General features: G+C 52.9%; 1 long non-coding RNA gene across 2 annotated transcripts in view; it reads left to right on the top strand.

Moving 5' to 3' along the window:
* The window catches only part of LOC130705845 (uncharacterized), a 35,518-nt gene that overhangs the window by 17,637 nt on the left and 4,475 nt on the right, over positions 1-13,406 (top strand). Inside the window, exon 1 of one of the 2 annotated variants that reach the window (XR_009006225.1) lies at positions 12,485-12,560. The exons of the other annotated variant lie outside the window; for it this stretch is intronic. This is a non-coding gene — a long non-coding RNA (uncharacterized LOC130705845). Of the gene's footprint in view, positions 1-12,484; positions 12,561-13,406 lie in introns of those variants that run through there. 2 annotated transcript variants of the gene reach the window in all.

Here is a 13,406-nt window from a genome sequence, read left to right as displayed (position 1 = left end):
GAATTCCACCCAGATGCAAGCGTCTGAAACCCAGGTCCTTCGTTTGCGGACTGAAGAGCTTGGATCAAGTGACCTCCTCCCCAGCTTGAAATTTTGATTTCTTTTAGGGAAGAGGGTGGGGAGAACTAAGAAATTAGTGGGGTTTTGCTGAGATCCGGGGACCGGAATGCACGATGTATGGGGTGAGGAGTCAGGGACGGGGACTCCGATGACTCAGACCCGCTTTCTGCAGCTGGTAGAGATGCGAACTGGGCCTCAGGAAAGAACACAGCACTGGCCCAGGCCCAGCCCCGGCTCGGCCACCTCGGAGAGCCTGTCCTGGCCCCACGTGGCCTAAAGTGCCAGCGTCACTCCCATGGGTCTCAGCAACCTAACTCCCAGCTCCAAGTCCCATGCTTTTTCTTGCATCTACAGTCCCAGCGTGGTGCACTGAATGAGATCAATTACACTGCTTCTAGGTGATCAGAGGAGAGACCTCATAAACAACCAGGTCAGTGGCTGAGTGACAGCCCGGGCTTCAGAGCAGGAAGAGCTGGGTTTGAATCCAGCTTCATTAATTGCTGGTGGACCTTGGGCAAGTTAACCTCTCTGAGACTCTCTTATCTCATGTGTAAAATGGGTAGCAGAACAGTACCCACTGAGGGGGATGCCGACAAAGGGCTCGGGGAGCAGTAAGGCTGGGATGCTGGTGGCAGGGGTCTCCGGTCAGGGGTGGGAGAGCCGTGACCAAGAACCCATCCCTGGAAGGCGGGAGGCAGGACCACGTGAGAGCCGAGGTGCAATCCCCAGTGCAAGCTCCATCGTCCCATCTGTAGAAAACACAGGTTGAAAGATAAAATTATGAAGAATTTCAAGGTGACTGCAGAGCACTAAACCCCAAGCACGGGGCTTTCTTCTGAGTGCAAGGCCCTGTGTGACAGCCTGCCCCTGAGAATGTAATGTGACTGATTGCTGTCTCCTGGGATGTCTTCCAAGAGACCGAATAAAATGGACCGGAGCACAGATGCCGGGAGGAAGGGAGAATTTATACACAGCTTCACCCTCCAGCAAATTGACGTCCCAGACTTCACGGATGCCGAGTGGTCCTTCAGCACTCCAGGCGGGGCGGGAGGGAAGAGCTCGGGGTGCTGGACCCCCGCCAGGTGCGGCTAGGTGGAGACCCCCACCAGGGCTGACCCTGTAGGCCAGGAGCATCTGAGAAGGCACATAAAAAGCATCTGATGCAAAGTCCCTTTCCTGACATTGATGTTGATTCTGTAAGACATGCCCTTGTTTTTAGGACACACACGCCAAAGTGTTTCAGGGGAAAGAGGCATCATGTCTGCAACTTACTCTCAAATGGCCTAGGGGAAAAATGGGGAGAGAGGGAGAAAGAAAATGGTAACACAAACGTGGTATAATGTTAACATTTGGGATATTTGGGTGAAGCGTATACGGTAATTTTTTGTAGTATTTTTGAAACTTTTCTGTAAGCCTGAAGTTATTTCAAAACAAAAAGTTCGGCTTTTCTGTTTTGTTTTGTTTTGAAGGGCATGATACAATTATTATTGCCGGGGGTTGGGGGGTATGGAAATACCAGCAAAGAGCCAGTCCTGCTGGCGGCGGGTCGGTGCTACTTGGAGGACCCCAGGTTCTGCAGGAGGCACCTCGGCCGTGGGACAGGGCAGCAGTGGCACCACAGTGCCAGCCCCCCCGCACCACTCCTGCCACCATAGGGCTCCAGCTTTCCGGCCTGTGGCCAGTCTTTCCCTTTGGGGGGCCGGTGACTCAGCCATGGCTTCCATGTGGCAGGAAGTGGGCACGGTGACTCATGGATGGCTCTGCCCCCTCCCACCTGGAGGCTGGGACAGCAGCTGATGCCCCAGGTCAGACACGGCCCCCAGTGAGGGGGGTCTGCGCCCCACAGTGATGTGCCCAGGGAGTGCCACTCTAGAGGCCGGGCCTGGAGCACTCCTCCAGCCGGGCCCCCTGGGGGCTGGCTGAACTTGCCCTCTGCCAGCTCTGCCCACAGCCTATGGCGTTTCATGGCCATCTGTGGGCATGTGGGCAATGCTGGACACTCCTTAAGGATTCACCACTGTCTGCAAAGCTGGCAGCCGCTGCCACGGTCCCCGACCCTGCCAGATGCCCCAGCCAGGTGCCTTCACCAGGGACCTTGTTAGCACCCAGAAGTCACACAGACACCCGGGTGGCCAGGTCCCCGGGGCCCAGGCCCTTCCAGCCTGTGAAGGCTCAAGCTCTATGGCATTTCCCGCTTGCCTTGGAGACCTGTGCTGGGAACCTGTCTACTCTCTGATCGGTGGGTTCACAACCAGCACCTGGACTAGTTAGTGAACGAAGGTTGCTCAGGGCCCAGGCTGTGTCTTCCCTCCAAGACACCCTGACCATTTCAGCTTTTCTTCTCACTTAGGGCTGGGATTACTCACTTCAAAATTAAGGCATGAACACATTTATGAAGGTGGTCATAAAAGTGACCCAGTGCTTGCACATCTGCTGTCTCATGTATCCTCATAACACAGAGGGAAACTGAGGCTCAGAGACGTTAAGGAACTTCTGGAGGCTACACAGCACCAAGTCTGGGTTTGAACTCGCGTCTTCCTGACTCCAGAGTCCACCCGCCTTTATCACTCCTTGAGGTGGGCTGTGCGTTCTCCTTGACTCTTCGTGGCCTTTCCTGTGTCCACATTTTGTCTGCCAGCTCCAGGGTGGATCAGGAGGGGTGGCCGGGAGGAGGGCTTCCTTATTTTCCTAAGCCTCCCAGCACTCCGCACTCCCTGACACGTCGGGTGCCCGGGCATGGCTTCAGGCAGACTGAGTGTCTGATGGAGGGTGACTCAGGCCCAGCACCAGTCCTTGGCCCCAAACCCCACCCACACCTACCCTGCGCCTGTTCCTCTTACCCCGCTTGGTGGGTGAGAAATCCCTTCCGGGGCTGCCTGATGCCGGTGCCCACCTCCAGGCCAGTCTCTCTCTGGCTTCCTCTGCAGCCTCCTAGCCGCTCACTTCCCCCATCTGTTCCCCTGTTCCCGACTGTCCCTCTCCTGTGTGTTTCCCTTTGCTCCTCTTTCTCTCCTTTGATTTCCCATTCTGTTCCGTCTTTCCCTCCTTCCCTTTTTTTTCTGTTTTTTTTTTGTTTGTTTCTTCATTTTTTAATTTTTGTTTTCCTTTCTTTTTCTTTCTTTATTTTGTTTGTTTGTTTCTTTTGTTTTCTCTCCTTCCCTTGCCTGCCCTCCTCTGCGCTGTCATCAGGCAGGCTATTGTCATTTCTCCAACAGCCAGTCGGCCAGTGGTGGCTTCCCTCCGGCCACCCCCACTCAAGGGCCCCGTCTCGGCTTTGCAGGGTCACTTCCCACTTCCTTGGTGCAAACAGACCCAGGGGAGGTGCTCCCAGCTAGTTGGAAAGGGAGCTGGGTGTCCTCTGGTCCAGCCTCCCAGGGGTGAGCCGGCCTCTGCTGGAGCAGTCCTGTCGACGGCAGGCTCCCAGACCCCTACAGTCCCAGGTTCCTGCAGGGACACTGGGGTGGGCTCTTGGGACAGCTGGATGAGACAGGGCTCTGAGTACCTGGCATTCAGAGGAACGCTGTTTCCCCTTTCATTGTACTGAGTTGAAATCAGCCTCTTGGATACTTCCCTTGTTCTTTGATCTGGGGGGAAGCCATCTCCCCATGACTGTCAACTAGCTGGTGAAACCATCATCCTTCTCTTCTCTCAGGGAAACATCCTGCCCCTCACAGAATGTGAGTTTTCATACTTCCACGTCTTTCCTCCGAGGCCCCCCAGTTCTAGGGCCCCTGGGGCATCTGATTCAGGACTATTTATTCAATCCTTTTCAATCTCATCTGTCTGTTTCAAGCTATTGTTCCAGGCTGTCATCAGTTTTGAATCCAGATGAGTTGGATTATCCCCCCCAGCCCCTGACTTTGTTTTATCTGAAAATCTGGTCACATGCTTTCACGGTCTTCATCCAGGTCACGGATGCAAATATTCCGCAAGGCCAGAGACTTGTGGCACACCTCTGAAGACTTACCTCCAGATGGACATTGTTTCCTAATCAATTGCTTTTTTTGGTTTTTTGTTTGTTTGTTTATTTGTGTTTTGGCCACACTGTGAGGCAGGCGGGCTCTTAGTTCCCCCATCAGGCATTGAACCCATGTCCCCGGCAGTGGAAGCGTGGAGTCTCAACCACTGGATGGCCAGGGAAGTCCCATACAATTACTTTTTTTTTTTTTTTCCTTTTTGGCTGCACTGCCGCATGTGGAACTTCCCTGACCAGGGATCAAACCCTCACCCCCTTCAGTGGAAGCACACTTAACCACCGGCCCACCAGGGAAGTCCTATGCTTTTTGTTTTGCTTTTAGTAATTCTTTCTACCTGCTGCAACCTAACCATGCTATTTTCAAGGCTACCTTTTTCAATGTCTTCCATAAGGCGATCACAGAAAGCCAAATGTTCTAATGGAATCAAGGTATTCTATATCCATAGCAATTTTTTTTTTTTTGGCCGAGCTGCATGGCTTGCGGAATCTTATTTCCCCGACCAGGGATCAAACCCGGGCCCCCTGCAGTGGAAGCGTGGAGTCCTAAACACTGAATTGCCAGGGAACAGGGAATTCCCTATCCATAGTATTTCTATGATCTGACAATCCTGTCAAAGAAGAAAGGACTTATTTGGCCTGAGTTGCTAATAGTAAGTTAAAATTTTTTTTTTTATCCTTGAAAAAAGGATAGTCAGTATTCATTTTATTATCACTTCCAGATAGATGAAAAAGAATTGTAAATCATTCCAAATCTCCCTAGGCTGAGATAAGCACTTCAAACATTTTGGTATATATTTCTACAAGTTTCTAAAAACATCTAGAGGTATGTATGCCAAAAAACTCATAAAAATGCCATCATACCTAAATACTCTTTTGTTATCTGCTTCTTTAACTTACTAATGTTTTGTGAATATCTTCACATATGAATAAGTGTACAGCTAAACTATTTTGATTGGCTGTGTAGTATGCCATTATCAGGATATCTATTCAACAGACCCTACATTACTGGATTCCAATTTTTTTGCCTTTATAAACCTTGCTACATAAACCTATTATGAACATGTCTTGTTCCTTGCCTGAAACAAGTTCAGATCTTATACTCTGCCTTTTCTAAGTATCCTCTGAATCCCCACAGTGTTTATCTATACTTCTCATGTGAACCTATTTCCATTACAATAATTATACACTATCTTCTCCCTGCTTGTAGCCCCTAAGATTCTTTAGGGAGCAGTCCACCCCAATGTAATGCCTAACACAGTAGCTTGTACTTAGACACACTCCGTAAATATTTGTTGACTAAGGGCATGAATAAACGAATTTATTTAATGATTCATTCTAGAGTTTTGCTGGTGATTAACATCATACTCGCTGGTTTCTAGTTCCCGAAGTCTGGTTTCTGCCCCAGTGGGGCCTGGTTTGCCCATCTTCTGGTCCCTCGCCCAATCTCAGGGATGAGAGAAAGTGCAGCCAGGGTTGTGAGCTCCCCCCACCCATCCCCACGGTCCCAGGATGGTGATGGCCTTGCCCTGGGCTGACACGAGTTGATTCAGAGCCTCCCTGCCCACTCTCACGGTCGGTCTCCTCTCCCGTCTCTGACTTCAGTTCTCTCTTAGCCTCCCCCGGCCCTCCTTCCTTTCTGAATTTGATTGAGAAGCAGGTAAGCTTGGAGCAGGTCTGCATGGCCTTGGGAGGCCATCTGGGGAAGGGGTGAGGGTGTGACTGCCTTGCGTGGCTCTCTCGTGAGAAAGATTCAAAAGCCCCTGCTCTTTAGTGCTTGGGTGAGATTGACAGAGTTTGGGGCTGGGCCGGTACACAGTAGGTGCTCAATCAAGGCAGTTTTCTCTCTCCTCTTCCTTTACTGGACACAATTCAGTCTTCTCCCCTAAGGACTGGGTCTGCCCCTGAGGGGTCACTGTTGGTGGAGAGCCCTCCCTCCTTCCCTTCCTCCCTCTTCTCTCCTTATCTTTTTGAAATATGACCTCAGTTCCCTAGAAGTGTTTTTTTGTTGTTTTTTTTGCCCTCGCCATGCGGCTAGTTCCCTGCCCAGGGATTGAACCCGGGCCCCGGCGGTGAAAAGCGCCAAGTCCTAATCACTGGACCGCCAGGCAAGTCCTTAGAAGTGTTTTATTTAGTACCCCAGCCACCAGCACTCTTTTCTCATAGAGCTCACTTGCGATTAGATTGTCTGATCTGTGGATTTTTTTTCCTAGTTCATGATTTTCCTTGACCCATTTTCACTCCTAGGGCCTATAGCTTTTTTGGGCCAGAGTTTCCCTGAACTTTTTGGAAAAACGTCCCCTAAAGTCTAGGGAACCCATCTGACAAATCCCAGTGTCTCTCTCCTTAGCTATCATCAACCCATAGGAAATCACGTGCAAGTGACCCCCACAATGAAATACCTTTCCTGGGGACTTCCCTGGTGGTCCAGAAGTTGACACTCCACGCTCCCAATGCAGGGGGCCCGACTTTGATCCCTGGTCAGGGAACTAGATCCCGCATGCATGCTGTAACTAAAGATCCTGCATGCTGCAGTGAAGATCCTGCATGCCGCAACTAAGACCCGGCGCAGCCAAATAAATAAATAAATATTTTTAAAAAAAAGAAAGAAAGAAAGAAAGAAGGAAAATTCCTTTCCTGGAGCTCAAACATCAGCCTCTTCACTGGAATAAAGACCATCATCATCCCCACCGCCACTGTGATCGGTCAACTCAGCCCAAGATTAACTGTTGATGCCATGCCTGGCTCTATAAGGGGTTGTCTTACTAAATAATGGCTAAGAAAGGCAACGTGATCCAATATAACAAAATCTACTGGGCATCGACTATGTGACTATGAACCGGGGATTGGGGAGAGAAAAGATAGATGAGAATTGGCTTGCCCTCAAAGAGCTTAGAATCTAATGACTAAGAACTTAGGTTTGGAATTGGAGAGCTTACAACCTAAAATGAAGGCACATAAAGATGAAGCGGGTAAAATCAGGATAGTTTTTTTTTTTTTTTTTAAAGAATTTTAAAGCGGTGTTGCCTTCCTGTTTCTTCATCAGGGGTAAGTAATTTCCAGTCATCCCATCCATTAAAGAAATATGTATTAAGAAAGCAAAACACAGGCCAAGAGCCTGCTGTGTGCATGGCTGGATGCACAATGAGGCCGTTCTCAGGAGACTGAGCTCTGCTCTGTGAGAAAGCATAAAACAGAGGGGACACCAAGGTCGGAGGGCAAGTGCCCAGCCCTTGCCAGTGAGAGTCATCTTGAGTTCCACTTGAGGGGTTCAGAGTTGGGTCATCGAGGGTGGAAAGTTCTGGAAAAACCCTAATACCCCTGTTGCAACATTCTAGGAAAAATGGTCCATCTACTGAATAAGGGTGAATCAGCCGGGGAAGGTTTGGGGCTATCAGCGCTGTCCCACGGCCACTTGTCCCCAGTCTTTGGTTCCCCAGTGAAGTTCCAGCTACCCTCTGGGGGCCGAGGGGAGGAGACGGTGAGCTCTGATCGGGAATTTCAATGAGACATATGCAAATGGTCAGTGGGCTCTTCAGAGGAAGTTATGAGAGGAGAGGGCTATGGGCAGCTCAGCGCCCATAACCCGCAAAGCAGAAGTGAGAGCCGTGAGATTTCCCAGTCCTCCCTCCCCTTCTCACCCAGCCCTGCCCCCATGGTGTGGGCCTCCTTCCCTCTCAGAAATGAGACCTGTGACTTTTCCCCAATTACCCAAGTCTGAAGAAATGTTTGTCTTGAAGGGAAACTAGACTTGTTAAGCCTCTTTTCAGCCCCAGAATTGAGGAATAGATTTGGGGCACCCAGTGGGGCTGAGCAGGTGAAAAGAGGGGGAAAGGAGTAACCCCCCTTCCCCCCTCCACCTTGAGCACCTACCAAGTATCAGGCCAGGGATCCAGGGCCCTCTGCAGGGTGTCCCCATCCTCACTGGCAGTGAGTGGCTGGCGGGACCAGGACCTGACCTCGCCAGCCAAGTTCCCACACACTCTGGCCCCAGGGCCACTGCCCCCCCGGACAGTAAGCCCCCTCAAGACTGGGCAAATGCTATTCTTTCAGGAAACTAGGACACCACTTGGAGTATTTCCGCTGCAGCTCTGGCCTTTGACACAGACGCACATCTGGAAAACGCGGCCTTCCTTCCCCACGGAGTTTTGAATGAGCAGTTCTGGATTCCCAGTCACTTCCACTTGTAATTAATTGTCAATTGATTACCCGTTCACTTACACGTGTCAGTGTGAAGGCGCTAGCCTCTCTGTCAGGAAGTCAACCATCTATTGACGAGTGAGTCAAAGCATCGGATGGCTGTTACTTATTCATGAGCCAGGGTGCCCGTGTAGCTGGGTTTCCCCTCACCTGTTCCAGCTTGCCCTGAAAGATGGAAGTAAAGGGCCCTGGGGAGAAAGTGGTTTCCTGACTCTTCCTGGGCCCATATTTGAAGCACACTTTCTTCCCTCGCTTGCTTGCTCTCTCTCTCTCTCTCTCTCTCTCTCTCTCTCTCTCACACACACACACACACACACACACGATTTCCATCCCAGGTCTGGTGGCTTTTTGCCTGACCTTTTACCCATATCCCACAGTGTTAACCCTGGCCAACCCACGGTGTAAACAAAACTATATGGTACCATAAAGCATCGGCAGTAAACTGTAGACCATAGTCCTTTTTTTTTTTTTAAGATGACTTTTATTTTACTTTATTTCCTGGCCACTCCACGTGGCATGTGGGATCTTAGTTCCCCGACCAGAGACTGAACCCGTGCCCCCTGCATTGGAAGTGCGGAGTCTTAACCACTGGACTTCCAGGGAAGTCCTGTAGACCGTATTTCTTTTTCTGGGGAGTGAGGTGAGAGGAATTGGGCATGGGGATAAGTTTTATTTTTTATTAACATACAATTGATTTTTTATTTATTTTCACTGAGTTTAAGTATACATTTGGTACACGTGTTTTACTCACAGGTATTAGTGCGATAATTTGAAAGAAAAGCTGCGGGGCGTAAACTGCAGGGGGGAAAAGCCTGGGGCTAAAAGTGGGGTATCTGAGGACCCAGCAGCTAAGGCTCGAGGGGCAGAGGACATTCTGTGGGCCAGCTGGGCCTGGGCGCTGGCCTCGTTACTGAAGCAAGCCACTTAATCTCTTTAAACCTCAAATGCTTCATCTGAACACCAGGAGGACCGCTGTGTGGACCGCTGTGTCGATTCCCCCTCTCTTCTTCTAACGTGGTGCACACAGTGCTGGCGGGATGAAGACCACCTGGGGCTGGTTGGAAATGCAGCATCTCAGGGCCTCCGCATTTTAACAAGATCCAAGTGGCTTGTGCTGACAAAGTTTGATTAGTGCTGGGCTAAACAACATGACGTATTTAAAACACCTAAAAAATTTTTTTAAAAGTAAATAAAACACCTAGCAGAGAATTTGGCAATGTTAGTTTCCCTCCTCTTCCCTTCCCTGAGTGTGCTCAGACGGGATTTCGGTTAGGTTAGATAATGGCTGTGACTTGCATTCTGATGGTGTCACATATATTTTGTCTCCTTAGAACCATGATGTGGGATAGGCCACAGATATTCTTATCTTGGTTCATAGATGGAAGAGTGTGGCCCTGATGAGTCCAGCAATGGGTCCTAAGGTTACAGAGCAGACCCAAGGGGACCAGGGCCACATGTGCAGATGCTCAAGGCTTCAACCACCAAGCCCAGGCTACCCATGGAAGCGGCCACTCCCTCTGGTGGGGGAAGGGATCCAGGGGGCAGCTGGAACATATGCTCATCAGATGGGTTAGCTGGATAGGATGTAAAAAGATCCCAAGGGGCTGGAGTTTGGTGTCCTCAATGTGACAGTTTAACAACTTTCATTTAATGACCATTTGGGGGGCACCCATCCTGTGCCAGGCACTGAGAATTCAACATTGAACCATATGGACACATAGGTGATGGGCGATAGTCAGGAAGGGCAGGCAAATGGGACACATGGGGACACTGGCTGTGCTCAGGCAAGCACAGGGTGCTGGGAAGACCACCCCAGACCGAGAGATGGGAGCAGAGGGGCGGAGAGGCTCAGGCGCCAGCACCTGCGTGGTGGGCACTGATGAGGGAGCACCGTGGCCACAGGCTCTGGACATTCTGTCAGTGACCTGGCACCAGAGAATGTTCCCGGCCTAGGGAAGGACCTGGGTCTGGCCAAAATAGAGGAGGGAGCTGGGCGCGGCCTGGGAGGAAGGTGGGGCGGTGGGGAGGGAAGGGAGCCCTGCCCCAGCGTGCCCTCTGTCCCGGGCGCGCACCCTGCCGGGAAGCCCTGGGGCCGCAGCTGCTCGGGCTGCCCGGCCCAGAATAGCCTCCCTTCCGGGCAGGGCTGCCCCGGCCCGCGGCGCCAGCGCCCGAAATAGGGCTCGGCCTGGAGGCCCGGGGGCGGCGGGCGGCGGGCGGCGGGCGCGATGGACCGCCGCAGCTCGGGGACGCGCCGGGGAACGGGCACCCGGGTGCGCGGCAGGGATCGGGGACCGGGGGCCGGGATGCCGGGCGCTGGGCCAGCCGCGGGGCGGCGGGGCGGGGCGCTGACCTCACAGTCCGCGAGGAAGCCCGTCGTCGGGGGCCGGCCGCGCTGATGGAAGGGCTGAGGAATCCGCAGCTGGCGGCGCGATGGGGCATGTGCGTGTGTGTACACTTCCCCTTTAAACGTGGCCCGGAGAGGAGCGGTTGCCATGGGCACGCACCCGGAAGGGGGGGGTGGGTGAAGCCGAGGCGCGTCCGGACCGAGGTCCCGGTCCGGTCCTGGTCCAGGTCCTGGCGCGGGGCCCCGCCCGGGCAGGGGAGTCGGGAGATCCCGCCGGCGGGGGAAGGGTGGCAGGGACCCGCCTCCAGGGACACCCCAACCCGAGCCCGCCCCCCGCCCCCGCGGTGACCCAGTCAGATGCAGTCCTGGACCAGGGTGTCCTGAAGAGGCTCTGTGCCTGCCCTGCCCACCAAGAGGTGCGCCTCGCGGGGGGGAGAGGGGGGGGAACCAGCACAGGCTCCCCGCTGTTACCCTCCTTGGACCCTGAGGCTGAGAGTCTAAAAGGTGCCTGACGTCACTTTTTGCCCATGCAGCCACCACCCCTCACCGACCTCCACCCACCCGCTAACTTCTTAACCTCTCCCAGCCTCAGTTTCCTTATCTATTAACCAGCGATTAGTCATAGCTACCATACAGGGTGGTTGTGATTAAAATAGAATAATTATGTAATGTGCCCTGTGCACTGTAGATGGGGTCCTCTTTCCCTTCTCCCCCCTCCCTCCTCAATCAGGCCTGGGATCAGTTAGGTCCTCCTTGTCAACATCCCGTCCCCCAGGCCTGGAGCTTCGGGTGGATCAACACCCCTGCCAGGGCTCTCCCCACCTCCTTTCCCCTCAGGGTTACCTTGGAACCCGCCTTATACAAAAGGATGGTTCAACTTGCTGTCAGAACCTGCAGGAATCCCAGGCTGAGGTCCAAGAATATTAACAGAGGGCCCAGCCTGGCTGAAGTGAGTCAGCCTCTCCTGAACATTAGTTGCTGCTTCAGCTGCCCTTTGCAGCTTGGACCAGTTGGTTGCCAGGACTAAGCGGCCCCTGGAAATCGCTGGGAAAACCAGCATGTCCTGGGGGTGGGGTTAAGAGCCAACCCTGGCATACCAGGCTGGTAAGGGGCTCTTGATCCCCCTTTGTCTCCTCTCTGGAAACCGAGGCTCAGGGCCGGGGAGCAGTAGTACCCCATGTAAGGAAGGGCGGGCCTGGCTTACTGTAACTGCCTGGCTAAAAGCCTGATTGTCCTGTGGTTGGGCAGGCCAGCCAGAGAGGGGCCCTGGTGTAGGGAGAGCTCACGCAGTGTGTGAAGTGGAGATAGGCATGACTGCTTTCCCGAGGAGACTTACTAGACCAGGTGGGCCTGCCAAGAGGGCGCCATTTCTCCCCTAAGCAGGTCAGGCCACTAGTTAAATGCCAGATTATTTGCAAGAAATAGTTGGTCCAGGGCTCAGCCCCTTCCCAGGGGCATCAGAGCAGCCAGTGTTGACCCAGCACTCACTATGTCCTGGGCAACGTGGCTGTTCGCTCACTGATCTATGAGAACAACCCTAGGAAGTGGGGACCGTTATTATCCCCATTGTCACAGATGGGGAGCAGATTCAGAGACCTGCCCCGGTCTCCTAACTTTGAGGAGGCGAACTGAACCAGGATGAAAACCCAGGCTCTTAATCCGCATTCCGTCTGGCCTCCTGAGTGTGGGAACCAGTGTGGCCCGGAAGAGTAGTGGATGGCCCAGCGGACCGCCCAGGTGTCTGAACCCCTCCCCCCAGGCACGCTGTTTGCTCGGTACTCAGCTGACTTCCCGTCCCTGGAAGAGCAGCTGCGGGTATACTGGGGTAGGGCGGTCCCCTTCCTGTGGTTCAGGTAAAAGCATAACCCCATGCCTTCTTGGCACCCTCCCTCTCTCCTTTCCCAGGCTCTAGATGTCAGACAGACCTGGATGCCCCAGAAAGCCTCTCAGGGCCAGAGATTTGTCCGGAGTCTCCAGTTGTAGGTGAGGGGCCGAGGGGGCAGAGAGAAGGGGCTGCGGGCCCTGGTTGAGGGGAGGACCTGAGAACTCTCCTTTCAGCTCTAACAGACCACCTGGAGCTTTCTTCATCACGCTTCCTCTCCGATGATGATAATGATGCAGGGATGAAAGATGCAGATGAGAGTCTCTTAACTTCATATCCCCAGCTCTCTCTAACCTGGTTGTCTGGAACATCTGAGGGATGGAGGCTGCTGCGCTCCTGTGTCCACTTCACCATCAGATAACCCAGGGCTTTGCAAAGAGCTGGCTGTTGGGCATCCCCTGGACTTTTCCCTAGGTGACATTGCCAAGGAACTGTGGCACTGGCCAGATTTCCCACGCCCAGCCCCGAGGCGTTACCTTCCCCTGTCTTTTGCACAGGGAAGCTCAGAATAAGCTTTCTAGAGGATGTTCTTTCTTGTGTGTAGAGTCATCTGAGGTTGCTAATACTGAAGCTCTTCACCAGAGAAACGTAGGAAGCATCCCTGCAGCTAAATGAGGCAATGTCTGTAGAGGACCAGGCCATGCCAAGCAGGCTACAGACTCACGCTCCCTCCTCCCCAAGAGGCACTGCCCTTGGCTGTGCAGACCGCCTCTCAGCCCTGCCCTTGGCCAGGCCATCTGCTGGGCCCATCCCTGGGCACCTTTGAAGCCTATCCTTTGCTCAAGTTGTCTTGGATGCAGTATAAAGGGGCCTTCCTCTTGTTCCTCTGCCCAAGAGCAAAGAAAGACACATTTGTTAGGCTCTTCCTGGAAAACGCAAGGAAAGAAAAAAAAAATGTTCTTAATTTTAGATCCTGCAGGACCAACCAGCAGTAACAGGCTTGAATA

Source organism: Balaenoptera acutorostrata, chromosome 20, assembly GCF_949987535.1.
Source record: "Balaenoptera acutorostrata chromosome 20, mBalAcu1.1, whole genome shotgun sequence".
In the NCBI taxonomy this organism is placed as follows: domain Eukaryota; kingdom Metazoa; phylum Chordata; class Mammalia; order Artiodactyla; family Balaenopteridae; genus Balaenoptera; species Balaenoptera acutorostrata.
Note: the sequence above shows the minus strand (reverse complement) of the source record. Positions and strands in the feature narration are given on the sequence as shown.